The sequence below is a fragment of the Lepus europaeus genome, chromosome 13 (assembly GCF_033115175.1).
Source record: "Lepus europaeus isolate LE1 chromosome 13, mLepTim1.pri, whole genome shotgun sequence".
In the NCBI taxonomy this organism is placed as follows: domain Eukaryota; kingdom Metazoa; phylum Chordata; class Mammalia; order Lagomorpha; family Leporidae; genus Lepus; species Lepus europaeus.
Window position 1 is genome coordinate 96,948,597 of NC_084839.1, and position 14,090 is coordinate 96,962,686.

The 14,090-nt window shown below is 48.7% G+C and overlaps 1 long non-coding RNA gene across 2 annotated transcripts in view; it reads right to left on the reverse strand.

The window, feature by feature from the left end:
• Positions 1-14,090, reverse strand: part of LOC133772919 (uncharacterized) — a 120,631-nt gene that overhangs the window by 34,457 nt on the left and 72,084 nt on the right. The window contains exon 3 of one of the 2 annotated variants that reach the window (XR_009867837.1): positions 9,382-9,468. The exons of the other annotated variant lie outside the window; for it this stretch is intronic. This is a non-coding gene — a long non-coding RNA (uncharacterized LOC133772919). The remainder of the gene's footprint in view (positions 1-9,381; positions 9,469-14,090) is intronic. 2 annotated transcript variants of the gene reach the window in all.

A 14,090-nucleotide genomic window follows, 5' to 3' on the forward strand; every position in this document is an offset into this window, starting at 1 on the left:
TTTTGTTTTTTTGCACATAGGCCCTTTGTTCCCGGCTAACTCAAAAAGTTAAAACTGTCTCCTGAATCTATCACCATGAAATTAATTTTTTTAAAGATTTTTATTTATTTGAAAGTCAGAGTTACACAGAGAGAGGAATGGAAGAGAGAGAGGTCTTCCATCTGCTGGTTCACTTCCCAGTTGGCTGCAATGGCCGGAGCTGAGCTGATCTGGATCCGAAGCCAGGAGCCAGGAGCTTCCTCTGGGTCTCCCACACAGGTGCGGGGGCCCAGGAACTTGGGCCATCTTCTACTGCTTTCCCAGGCCATAGCAGAGAGCTGGATCAAAAGTGGAACAGCCAGGTCTCGAACTAGCACCCATATGGGATGCCAACACTCCAGCCAGGGCGTTAATCCGCTGTACCACAGCGCCAGCCCCACCATGAGACTTAGACAAATAACCTTTGATAATCTACTTAGTTCTTCATGAATAGTAATAAAAAAAAAAAAGACTGCAATCTTGCACTCTGCATACATAGTGTATCCTAAAATGCATCTTGAGAACATTGGGGAAAGTGCAGAACACACCAGTTTGCTTATCCAAGGATGAAAGCAAAGACTATTACTGAGCTAACTGAATAGTTTTGCAGAGCGGAATTCCTGACATTGTAAATTGTTCAGCCCTGGAACCAAGCCCCATTCCTAATGGCTTTGATGTAGACTTTATCAGGCCCCAGATCTCTCCCTCAGCTAGCAGTTCCTCTGTCTTTACTGTGATGACTGCAAGCCAACTCCTTATAAAGGCTAACCCGCTGAATTAACGGAATGGCACAAGGGTGGGACTCCAGATCACAGGCCTAGGGTTCCATTGTCACTCCCATAATAGCATCCTGAGCCAAGTTTTAATGGAAATATTTTTCAGGAGCTTCAAGGCCTGATCAAACAAAATAACCAATCCATCTATAGACCCCCAAAGGCCTGGGGCCCACCCTGCCATCATGGCATCTTCAGAAGACCACACTGGCCTCCTGGCACAGACCAAAGGGAAGACATGAGTCCTGTAGACCAGTAAGAGTCACACACAAGCTGATCTGTAAGATTCATTGTCCCCAGACCTGTGCTGTGGCATAGCCAGTAAAGCCACAGCCTGTGACACCTGTATCCCATATGGGTACCTGTTCCAATCCAGCTCCCGGCTAATGCACCTGGGAAAGCAGTGGAGGATGGCCCAAGTACTTGGGCCCCTGCATCCACATGGGAAACCCAGAAGAAGCTCCTGGCTCCTGGCTTCAGACCAGCCCAGCTCTGACTGTTATGGCCACTTGGGGAGCGAACCAGTGGATGGAAGACCTCTCTCCCTCTATCTCTGTTAACTCTGCCTTTCCAAGAAATAGATAAATCTTAAAAAAAAAAAATTCACTTAGTCCCTTGGGGAGTCTGGTAGTTGAGCAGCAGCCGCCCGACTCCTTGGTCTACACAGTACCAAGAAGCCCCTGCTTTCTCCCACAGCCCTGGTGTTAGCAACTGGCTTGCTGCATGCTGGATGAGTAGATCCAGTTTGGAGGTTCTATTGCGATTCCTCCAACTGAAATCGGACATGACCCCTAAAATTTATACCAAAATGTGGCCCCTTAAGTTCCCCCAGAAGTGCTATCTGGGGTGCCACATGTGCTACCGGAACTTGGGGTGCCATATGATATCACCATGAGCTTATTTATAAATCCCCAATATTAATAAGCCGGAGAGGGTTTTTGTCTCATATTTAGAGAAGAACTCTAAATACCGGCACAGATAAATGAGGCAGCATGGTACGTTTTAGGCTTTTATTTAGTGTGAGAGGTATCTAGGAAAGTGAGGGTTTAGTTCAGGTTGGGGAGAGAGAAAAGTCTGGAAAGTAGGGTAGCATCCATACCACTCAGAGAGCAGGCCAAAAGCCACGTGCAGCAAGCACCATGAGCTGCTATCCACCGCTTATCACCAGCAGCAAAGCAGAGACAGAGTGCTTTATTTAAGAGAGGGAGGTGAATAGGGGTTCATACCGAGCACCAGGAACCAGCCACATGGAGGAGCAGCATCTAGGCCGTGAAGCGTGGCCTTTGGGCCACATGCCCTGGTGGCGCTGAGCTACAGCAAGAGGCCAGGGAAAGAGCGGGGCCAGGCCACACCGTTCCCTGGCTTTTAACCCACTTCCAAAGGGGAGTGGTTAATTAACCTGATTGGCTGGTGGGCACCCAGGTGTGGCCAGGTAGGGAGATGAGGTCACACAGGGGCGTGGTGAATGCGTGGTCTCCCAGCTGACAAATCTAATCAATTTTAGCCTGTAGGCCTGCCTACTTCATTCCCCCCTCAGAGACTCCAGACCTTAATCTTAAGGGGATGTTGATGGGCATCGAGTCACCATCTTCTGTAGCTGCTTCCTGCTTATTAGGGACGCAGACCCTGCCTGTTCTCATTCCGGAAGTCTCTGCCTAGCTCATCTAATGAGTTCACTGTTGGACCTCTCAGTAGTAGAGATGCCCACTTGCTCGAGAGGACGCCCAAAAATCCAGACTCCAAACCAGTTGATGCAAAAAGCATGAGGTATTTATTGTACGTTTGCGCAAACGGGCCCCACCTCAGGCAGTGAGGAGCCCTGAGCGGCAGTTTCACACAGGTTATATAGGCAACGAATTAGCATATTCCTAACGCATGCATAGGATTGGTCAGTTCAGAGGGACCGTTAGCATATGGGAGAATGCTGGCGAAGAATGCTGGTGGAGAGTGCTGGTATAAAATGCAGAGGTGGCACGGGATTGGTTGGTTCGGAGGGACAATTAGCATACCGGAGAATGCTGAGGGAGAGTGCTAAGCGAGAGTGCTGAGGTGTTACAGGATTGGCCGGTCGCAGTGACATCATAAGTGTGCGCCTAGAGACCCTCCGAAGGGAGGGGCAGCTCTGCTCTGGGCGCGCCCAGAGGTTTCCCGGAGGGGAGGGGCAGTTCTGCTCTGGGCGTGCCTAGAGGTTCTCTGAAGGGGATTGACTTTTCCTTCCCAGAGAACGTCCTGCCCGCTAGACTCTGGGGAACATCTAACCTCTTAAGAAGCCCCTGATATTTGCCCAGGCCTAGTTTCTTGTCCCTCTCCCCCATAAGGGTCCTTTATTCACTTCGCGAGCTGGAGCTCTTTCAGTCGCCGCCATCCTCTGTGTCTCCTGCATGATCATCATTATTCTCAAAAGCTGCTGGGTTAGGAATAAGCCGATGTATCTGTTGGATCTGCCTGATGACTGAGGCCTCCAAGAAGTATGGAGGTGGTAAGAAATTCCTAGAGCAGTGGCTACCTGCTGGATTATTTTAGATATAAATGAAGGTCCACTGTCACTCTGGAGTGACTGTGGGAGTCCAAAGCGTGGCACGATGTCTTTCAACAAGGCTTTCGACACCTCGTGTGCCTCTTCTGTCCGGGTCAGAAAGGCCTCTATCCATCCTGTAAAGGTATCAATAAAGACTAGAAGGTACCTATAATTGCTTGTTGGGGGCTTGTTGGTAAAATCAACCTGCCAATCTTCACTTGGGTATATTCCCCTCCTCTGCACAGGGGTCAACAGGGGAGGTGGCCCTACATGGCCAGAGTTATTCTGTAAATATAGTGGCCAAGAGCGAGTCATTTCCTTTATGACCGTATTTAGTCCCTTTCCTCCAAGAGCTCAGGAGACCAGTTGTACTAACGCATCTCTTCCCAAGTGGGTAGAGTTGTGTATCTCCTTAATAATTTTCCATTGAGTGGCCAATGGTAGCATAATTCTATGATTTAGCATCCACCAGCCATTTGCGCTTTTAGTATAGCCTCGCTGTTGGGCCCATTCATTCTCAGGTTCCGTATAGTGAGGTTCCTTAGCCACTTCCACAGATTGAGGTATAAGGGCCATTTCCAAACTCTCCTGTGTAGCTGTTCTTTTTGCTGCTCTATCTGCTAACGCATTTCCCTGGTTAACATAATTATCTCCCTTCTCATGTCCCTTGCAGTGGATGATGGCCACTTCTAAAGGCTCCAGTACTGCCTGAAGTAGAGCCAGTATCTCTTTTCCATATTTAACAGGGGAATTCTTTGCAGTCAGTAAGCCCCTCTCTTTCCGGATTGCTGTGTGTGCATGTAACACAAGGAAGGCATATCTGGAATATGTATATACATTAACTCGCTGGCCTTTCCCCAGTTGTAAAGCCCTAGTCAATGCAATGAGCTCCGCCTTTTGGGCTGAAGTATTGTGTGGTAGTGCTTGGGCTTCTATCGTCTCAGTAAGATCCACTATGACATAGCCGGCCTTTCTAACTCCTTCCATCATATAGCTGCTGCCATCAGTACACCATTCAGCATCTGGATTTTCCAGGGGCTCAGCTCATAGGTCAGACCTACTAGAGTGCACCTGCCTACTTCATTCCCCCCTCAGAGACTCCACCCCTTAATCCTAAGGGGAGTTGATGGCCATCAAATCATCTCTCCTATAACTGCTTCCTGTGCATGAGTGGTGTACTGCAGGCCTTGCCTATCCAGGGTCTGGAAGGCTCTGTCTATCCTGCCTAACAAATTTGCTTTGTGGGTTGGAGCAGTCTCGGTCACTGCCAAGGTCTGTGTCCCCTGCATGGTCAGTTACTCCCAGAAGTTGAGTTCTAAGGTTTCTGATCGGCTTATAGGAACAATCAGGAATGTCTTTCACATTCACCTGTGAAGACTTAAGAGGTAGAAGTTTAATCCTAATTTCACGGAAGTAGTCGTATTCAATAGCACCTGGTAAGGCCCCTTTTATTTAAGCTGAAGCTGATCGGAAGAGGCTCTTCTTATGAATGGCTTGCTCAGGAACTTCTAATGTTGGAGTTTTTGTTAAAACTCCTTGATTCCATGGAACACCTTTGCAGCTCCCCTGTCCAGCACGGTGTCTGTTTCAGAGGCTTTTAAGCAAACACAAGGCTTAGAATCCAGACCTGGAATCCGTAACTCTTGTAGCGACCCTCTTCAGTACAGAGTCTGCGTCAGGGCCTCTTTAAAGCTGTACACAAAAGTTCAGAATCCAAATCCTGGAATCCAAATTCCATAGAACCCGGTCATCAGTAATTCCCAAAACCGGAGCTTTTATTTAGAATCTCCTTGGTTCTCTGGAACAACTTTGGCAGCTGCCCTTTTCAGCACGGAGACTGCATCAGGGCGTCTCTAAAGCTGTACACAAAAGCTTGGAATCCAAAGTCCATAGAACTTTGCCATTCTCAGAAATCTCCTCGGCTGCCTTTAACTATCTGACCCTATGTTAAAACATACGAGATAGGAATTTCACAGAGACATGTATGCAAGACTTCCCATTTGAGGCACTTACTAAACCTTAAATAAATACCTAGAAACACAGGCAATGGAGTCTGACATAACTAGAACTTATGATGCATAATATCATACAATAGAACAAAGCAAATCTTTGGGATTAAGTTTTGCCACTAAAGTTAATACTGTAGCTCTTTTGAGAACAGAGGTCCTACACGGGAAGTTAGTACACAGTGACTCCTGTTGTTAATTTAACAATTAACACTTTTACATGTGATGTCAATGATTAACCGAAGCTCTTGACTTGAGCTGCCTAGGCCATGGAAGCCTTCTGAGTTCCGCAAACTCCATCAGTATTCAGACAAGGCCATAAGCAAAGTAGAAGTTTTCTCCTCCCGCCGGAGAAAAGTCCATCCTTTGACGGCCACTCTTTTCCACTGGAGTCTCACCCTGGGAGGTTCTCCAGGTAGGGACACTTTCCACGAGTGTCCTGGCTTTCCACGCCTGAAATGCTCTTCTGGGCTTTCCAGCCAGACCAGAATGCTTTCAGGGCTGATCTTGAAGTCACTGAGTGCTCTTAAAGCCATTGCCACTCTGAGTCTGCTGTACAGACTGCTTCCCATGTCGGAGCATTTACTCCTCTTTAACTTTATTATTAGTAGTAGTAACACTTAATGCTATTGACATGATCACTCTAACACTTAATCCCGCCTATATGGTTGCTTTATAACCTAAGATGTTACCATTACTGCCTAGCCCAAGGTGAGAAGAGCTTTAAAAGAGAATTTCCAACGAGTTTCAGCTCCCGGCAACCAGTGGAGACTGGGTCCTTTCTGGAGTTGTAGGAGGGAGATATGGGGCAGGGTGGGGCAGGGAGGATACACTTTGACAATGAAGACACTGATCCCCAAAAATGGAGAGCCCTGAATGTTCCTGGAATGCAAGAGCAATGGTCAGAAAGGGAGGCTTCACCTTTCAGCTCCCCACAGGTGTCCATCTCATCAGAACGTTGACTGGCCTTTAAATATTTGTGTATTTATTTCAAAGAGTAAGAGACAGAGAGGGGGAGAAACAGAGAGAAAAAGAGATCTCCCACCCACTGGTTCTTTCCCCCAAATGCCTGCGATGGGAGGGGCTGGAGCAAGGAACTTCATGAGGGTCTCCCATGTGGGTGGCAGGAAACCAAGCACTTAGTCCATCACACACTGTCTCCAAGAGCATTAGCAGGAGGCTATGTTGAAAGTACGGAGAAACTACAACTTGAACCAGGCACTGCAATACGGGATGTGGACATCCCAAGTGCCTGCTCAACTCACTGAGCCACAATACCCACCCCAGAACACTGCGGTTTAAAAAAAAAATTATTTGTTTATTTGAAAGGCAGAGCTACAGAGGGGGTGGGGGAGAGGCAGAGAGAGAGAGAGAGATCTTCCATCTTCTGGTTCACTTTCCAAATGGTCGCAACAGCCAGCACTAGATCAGGCTGAACCCAGGAGCCAGGAACTTCTTCCAGGTCTCCCCACATGAGTGCAGGAGCCCAAGCACTTGGGCCATCTTCTGCTGCTATCCCAGGTGCATTAGCAGGAAGCTGGATGGGAAGTGGAGCAGCTGGGACATGAAATAGTACCCATCTGGGATGCCAGCATTACAGACAGTGGCTTTACCTGCCACGCCATGACTCCAGCCTCAAACATTGAGTTTTAAATCCCGACCTGCAGCTAGCAGCAGGCCAGGTAGACATTCAGTTGGAGATATTAGTATGGACACACACACAGACACACACATACACACCAGGAATACGAGCTCACAGACCAGAATAACTGAGGCCGGAGCTGCACACCACCTCAGAAGAAAGACAAGACAGCACTTGCCAAAGTATGAGAACACACAAAATCTAAAATCACATGCAAACTGAGATTCAGTGTGAAAACCAGAATAGCTGGAGTACACAATAGGTGGGATAAACAGACCAGCTAAATCCAAAGAACAAATTACGAATGAGGTAGGAAGATCATTATTAATGAGGTTACAGAAAGACAGTAGCAGGAAAATAACAAAAAGAGGGGAGCCGTGAACGAAAAGCTGAGAAAGGTAGAAAGGACCAAAATCTAACAATGAGAGAAAAGGAAAAATAGGAGGAGTTGTTTAATGAGGTAGTGGAGATAGATTTACCTAAAGAAAAAGACACAGCATTGAAAGGGTCACTGAGTAACGGGATAGAGATGGAAAAACCCGTGTGAGAAAAGCCATGGAACAGAAACCTGGGGCAGGAAGACTCCCTCCATTCAAACAGGCACCAGAGACAGTGGAGGATCCAGCAGTTTATTACGCCAGTGGGCCCAGCTGGAATCACTTCCCGAGACCTGAGCGACAATCCCACGTTTCTTACAATATTTATAGGTTCATCAGCATCACACCTCAGCTGTGACAGCACTGGTGGGTTTAAACTGCAGCCTACGCGACTTAGGACCACACTGCCAATGTTCGGTGTGTCTGTTATGTTTGTAAAAGAGATACCGGGGCAGATTTATGACTGGAGTTGACAGAAGCAGAACTTAGGACGTCTTCCCTCCCTAGCAAGATCTCAGTGGCCGCTGTTTCACTAGTTAACTGCGGGCAGCCACTTTTTAAGGTTTGTGCTGGGGAGCGGGTGGTCCACTTTTCTTTCTTTCTTTGATTCCTGTTGTATTTCCTGTACAGCCACATGCTTAAGAACAAGTCAAAGAGAGAGCTCAAATACTTATTTTTAAAGTTTTGCCAGAAAAGAGCTACCTCTACTAGTACAGTTCCAAAATATAATTCTTAAATTGTATCCAACTTCAGAAATAATAAGCTGAAGTATACAGGAAGGACTAGAAGGGTCACCAACAACCAAGCCATTCCTATAAAAAAGAAACTATGGAAGAGGGCCAGCAGGACCACCACACTGCTTCTCAGGAAGGCAGCTTCTTTGGGGAACTAAGTGCTGGGGATTTCACATTTTAGTCCTGATACACACTATGGAGTCTTGGTTTGTGTCTCCACTGTTTTTTGGTATTATTCCTGGGATTTTTATACTTCCTTGTTTGTGCCTTCCCCCACGGCTTGTGAGCTTGGCCAGTTTTCTATGCCTGCCCCAAAGGATGCTTTTTGCCATCAAGTACACTGGAGCACTATTGCTGGGATCCCTTTGAGAGGTACTGTCCTCACCTCGGTGGGAGGTCCAGGATGAAAAGAAAAATTGAATGGGAAATAAAGTCAAGTCCATCTGAAAGTCCCTTAATAGGGAAGAAAAAAAAAAAAGTAGCTTGAAGGAGGATCTCTTCAGACTGGCTAAGGAGAAAGAGAAAGGGGCAGGGCCTCCTCCAGCACCCCGCCTGAACCCTCAGCTCCTGGCCCTGAGATCCTGCTCCCCTGACTGGCTGCCAGCCACCCCTCTGTCTGTGAGAGTGGCTTGGCCAGTACCAGGCCCACCCCTCCCTAAAAGCACAACAGGCATTCCCCACCCAACACCAACACAGAACTAGCCATGATGGGGAAGAAATGTTGATAACTGCTCATTTGCCACTCACCACCTCTGACTTGCATAATTGCAAGGCATGCATCAAAGGCCTAAGCACTAACTCTGAAGAACTCCTGTCACTGATAAGAGGTATTATTTCAACTCACAACCCCACCTGGGTCCCATCAAACCTTAATGACTACCCTTCTGACAGTGGAAGAAATGTCAGCTGTGCTGATAAAGGCCAGGGAGGGAGGCTGACGAGCAGCTGCCAATCAACCCGGTGACCAGGTGTGGAGGTGAGCTGAGAAATCTGTCCCAGTGTTGGCCCAAAATCGGGACCTCAGTATACCGAAGAGCCTACAGAGATTATAGCGAAATGTTGCTAACAGGCACCACCCCTATCTGGAGGCAGCTGAGTGAAATACAGCAAGGCACAAGAAAATCCCTCTGCCTTCCCAGAGAGGCTAAGAGAGCATCTCAGTCTACATCCTGACACGCTGAAGCTCAGAGAACTCAGGGTTCTAAGAGCTGTTTCATATCTCAGCATGTCCTGAACAGCAGAAGTCGGCTGTTGGTACCGAGACGAATCCCTCTCAGCTGGTGGAGACTGCCTTCAAGGTTTTCAACACTTACAACATGGCGGAAGACGAGAAAGAAGACAAAAGGATATAAAGGCAGGTGGCTTTGTTGGCCATTGCTCTCCAGGCTGCTCCACGAACCCTGAGGGAGACAAAGGAAGCCACGATGAGAGAGGAACCCCAGCCCCCAAAGTGGGACCAATAGTAGGCCACCAGCTAAGTGAAGGCCTAACAGTGTGCATTCTGCAAGTTGGAAGGACATGGGCATGGGCACAGGAGGGCCCAAGCTGCCCCAGGGTGAAGGCTCAGGGACAAATAGTTTCCTTTCAGCTCTCCCTGAGGGAAGAAGATCAATGGGGATAAGGAGCCCCCTCACAGGCTCCTTATGGACCCAAATGTCCCCCAGGGAGCTCTTGGTTACCCTAGAGAAAGAAAGGGAGAAAGTCAAGTTAGTGCTCAATAACAACTAGCTCAACACATTCTCTCTACTGCTTACAAAAAAGGGGCTTTTTGTGAGAGGCTGTGCAGCATTAAAGCAGTGTCAGGAGAATGAGCAAGAAAGATTTCCAGAGCTCCGGGTCTGTGCAATTGGTCCTGGAGTTTGAATTTGCTCCTTTCTGCATGTCCTCCAGGGTCCCTTCCCATTCCTGGGGAGAGACCTGCTAACTGAATTGGGTGCTACCGTGTGTGCTGGAACGTAAGAAAATCCAGGTAGACACTTGAACAAGGTGCATTAAGTTCTGTACTGTTATCTGTGTTTCTGTGACAACCAGGCAAACCCCCGTGGCTGATAACACTTTGTGCCCTTCAATGGGCCCAGAAAGGATACATTTCCTGCTGGGTAACTGGCTGGCTGGCGGCCACTACTGTGGAAACCCCCTACAAAAGCCAACTCCCAAAGTGTTGGGCTGCTGCTGTTGTGGTTGGGGCTGCCCCTGGGCTGGCTGATAAAGAATGTCCCATCTTCCTACCGCTCCTCCAGTTTCTTCCAGCCCCGGGCCCTGCGCAGCCAAGCTGAGATTTGACACCTGGCATAGTGGGTGAGTACTCCCAGTCCCCCACCGGAGGACATGTGGCCTCCGACTGGACCATGGAGGCAGACTTGGTCACCCCCTCCCGTACCCCCAGAGGAGTAGGAACTGGTGGATGGGGTCTTCAAGCCTTGGAAAAAGCCCTGCATGTCCTGGAGGCTGTGCTGCCCGAGGAACACTGAGCCAGTGCTGTCAGATGGGTGGGTGTTCCTTGGGGCTGAAGCAGCAGCGTGAAGGCACCAGCCAGTGATGTCCAGGTATGAGAACTACGCAGTGTGGAGGAACAGGTACAGGCATGCACTTTGGTGCCATGAGCAGGATTCTTTTCAAGCCAGTATGGAATTCGGGGGTAAACATCCACAAGTATTGGTGCTTGGTGACTATGGGCCTTGTAAGCCTGCCACCCCCACCAAGAGTGTGCTGGACCCTTAGGGCATCCTGGTCTGGCTGAAAAGCCCATGAGTGCATTTCAGGCATAGAAAGCCAAGACACTGTGGCAAAAAATGTCCTACACAAAGGACCTCTGTGAGTAAGACCCCAGTGGAAAGAGAGGAGAGAACTTCCACTTTGCTTATGGCCCTGTCTAAATACTGATGTTGTTTGTGGATTCAAAAGGCTTCCATAGCCTAGGCAGCTAATGTCAAGAGCCTTGGGTGGTGACTGAAATCATACATAAGAGTGTTAACTGGGGCCGGCGGTGTGGTACAATGGGTTAACACCCTGGCCTGAAGCACCAGCATCCCATATGTGGGCACCGGTTTGAGACCCGGCTGCTCCACTTCCTATCCAGCTCTCTGCTGTGGCCTGGGAAAGCAGTAGAGGATGGCCCATGTCCTTGGGCCTCTGCACCCACGTGGGAGACCCAGAGGAAGCTCCTGGCTCCTGGCTTCGGATCGGCGCAGCTCCGGCCATTGCGGCCAATTGGGGAGTGAACCATTGGATGGAAGACCTCTCTCTCTCTCTCTCTCTTTTCCTCTCCTCTCTGTGCAACTCTGACTTTCAAATAAATAAATAAATCTTTTAAAAAAAATAAGAGTGTTAACTGGTAAATTAACAATGGGAGCCATTGTGTACTAACAACCCATGCAGGACCTCTGTCTTCAATGAGTTGTATCATGAGATTTAACTGTAAAACTTGTTCTCAGTTTGTGTGTGTATGTGTGTGTGCGCAAACTGTTGAAATCTTTACTTATTACAGAGTTGATCTTCTATGTACAAAGTTAATTGAAAATTAATTTTAATGGAGAATGGGACTGGGAATGGGAGAGGGGGGAGGAGATGGGGTGGGAGTGTGGTTGGGAGAGCGGGTATGGTAGGGAGAATCACTATATTCCTAAAGTTGTATTTATGAAATTTGTACTCTTAATAAAAGGTTTCTTGGGGGGAAAATTAATTAATCTAAAAAAAAGAGTGGGCTAGAGCAGATGATGGCTCACCCACTGTTGTGAGAATGGCATTGCATGGGCTCAGAGAGATGTCCACGCAGGGAGATGCCCAGATAGTGCCACGGGCCACAGGGTGCGTCTTCCCAGCTGCCTTCCCATCGATGCCAGATCACCACATACTGAGACCCAAGAACGGGACTTACTGGTTGCCTTAAAGGAGGCAAAGGAGAATAAGCGAGTTGTCCAGACAACAGCTGATGCTGTGGGGAGAGTCTTTCTTACTGCCTGCGGTGAGCTCTGCCCCAGGCCAGGCATTCCACCTCCCCTTCTTCTGGGAAAAGGAGTGGGAGGAATAGAAAGAGGTGACTAAGGCAGCTGTGGAAACAGCAGAGACCTTGATGAGACGGCCTTGATAAAGCAACAAGGAAAGAAGCTCCAGCACCGGGGGAAAGAGCCAAAGACCAAGGTAAAGGTAAAAATGACTGTGCTACAAGAAAAGCTGCAGAATGCTTGTCAGGGTGAGGCCCCGAGCCGGGGCACCTGCTGGGGCTGCAGACAGGTAAATGTTCGCTGCACATGTGAGCTGCAAAGTCCATGGTCAGGAGACACCCGTGGCTCACAGCAGTGACTGATGGCCTGGAGGGCATGAAGAGATTGCATAGACCATTCTCTGGTTGGAGAAAGCTGGCATTGTGCGCCCCATGCACAGCCCCACTGTTTTTTGTGGACTGGTAGCCAAGGACCTGGTCTCTGGGGGAAAGACTTCCCACTGCTGTTTTGTTCAGTTATATCCATGATATGATGCTACTATCTGATTCCCTTGTGGATTTAGAAACAACAGCTGACACTCTAAGGTGTGCCCTGGATTCATGGGGCTGGGCACTCGATGGAAGCAAGGACCCGGCTTGTCTGTCAAGTCCCTGGGAGTTCTTTGGTCACCTGAGCAGTGGGTTTTTCCACGGCCCACTACGGTGAGGCAGTTACAGGCCTTTGTGGGCATCCTGGGGTCCTGACAACTGTTCCCTATTTAACACTGATCCTCTGCCCATTATACCAATTGTGCCAAAAGGGGGCAATGTGGGGATGGACTCTTGAGGCTAAGCAGGACTTTGCGACCACCAAGAGCATGGTGGCCCAGGCACAGGTATTACAAGGGGTGGATCCCACCAAGCCTTTCCAACTGGATGTTCCTATTACAGATGCTAGTTTTGAATGGGGCCTGTGGCACCAGGCAGGAAACAGATACATACATTCCTGTTGGGTTCTAGTCCCAACTTTGAAAGAGCACCGAGTTGTGATAACTCCCTTATTGAGAAGCAATTAGCAGCTGCGTATGCTGCTTTACAGGCCTGTGAGCCTACAACTGCCCATAGGAAAGCCCAAGTGCAAACCACAAATCCCATACCTGGCTGACTGCAGTCCTGGGTGACAGCATCAAAAATGGGAGTAGCTCAGATGCCCACCCTGGCCAAATGGGAGTCATATCTAGATCAGAGGGTAGCTATGAATACTAGTCCCTCTCCCAGGAGTTGCAGGCCTGATGAAAGTGCTCTGGGTGTTCCGAGGGTTAATTCTATGGTTGGCCCAATGCAAGCAACAAAACTGGTCTGTAGGCTATCGACCAGTATGGGCACAAGCTATATGGAAGAATCTATGGGACCAGGGTTCCACAAAGCAGGTCACCATGTATCATTTGAGTGGACACGGTCCACTGCTGGCCTCTGGGAATGAGGAGATGGATGCTTAGCCCAGCTTCACAGCCTCTGGGTGCCCAGCATAGACAAGGCTACATGGCTTCACAGGAAACTGGGAGTTTCCTTGAGGTGTGTGGCCCAACATTGGAGAATGGATATTACTCCAGGGGGTTTGAGGATAATCGGGATGTGCAAGAGCTCACCCAAAGTGGTTTGGGTTGCTGCCTACACCTGGTCATGTGTTGTGTGGAGAAAAGCCCCTAGCTGTGGTGATGTGGTTTGTTTTGCTTTGTTTTGTTTTTTTCCTGTATGTTTCCTACAGTCCACAAGCTGCTAGTGTGATTACAGCTAGAGGCTGACCAGCATAGCCTCAAGGGGTGGACGTGCCAGTTGAACCAAGAGGTTCACTTGTTAAATGAGCAACCCAGGAAGACAGGGATGTCCCCATTACATACATCCAGGTTAACAGTGATGATAAACTCTTATAGCCACAGAGTGGTCTAAAAGGTCTTGTATTATTGCCAGCCTCCTCTCCTTTGGTAAAAGGAGGAAAAGCTAATCAGTTGTGGCCCTGGTTGATCACAACTAATGTCACTCCCTGGGTAGCCTGTCTTGTCCCATGGGGGCAGAAATACAACACCAGTTACAAGTGAA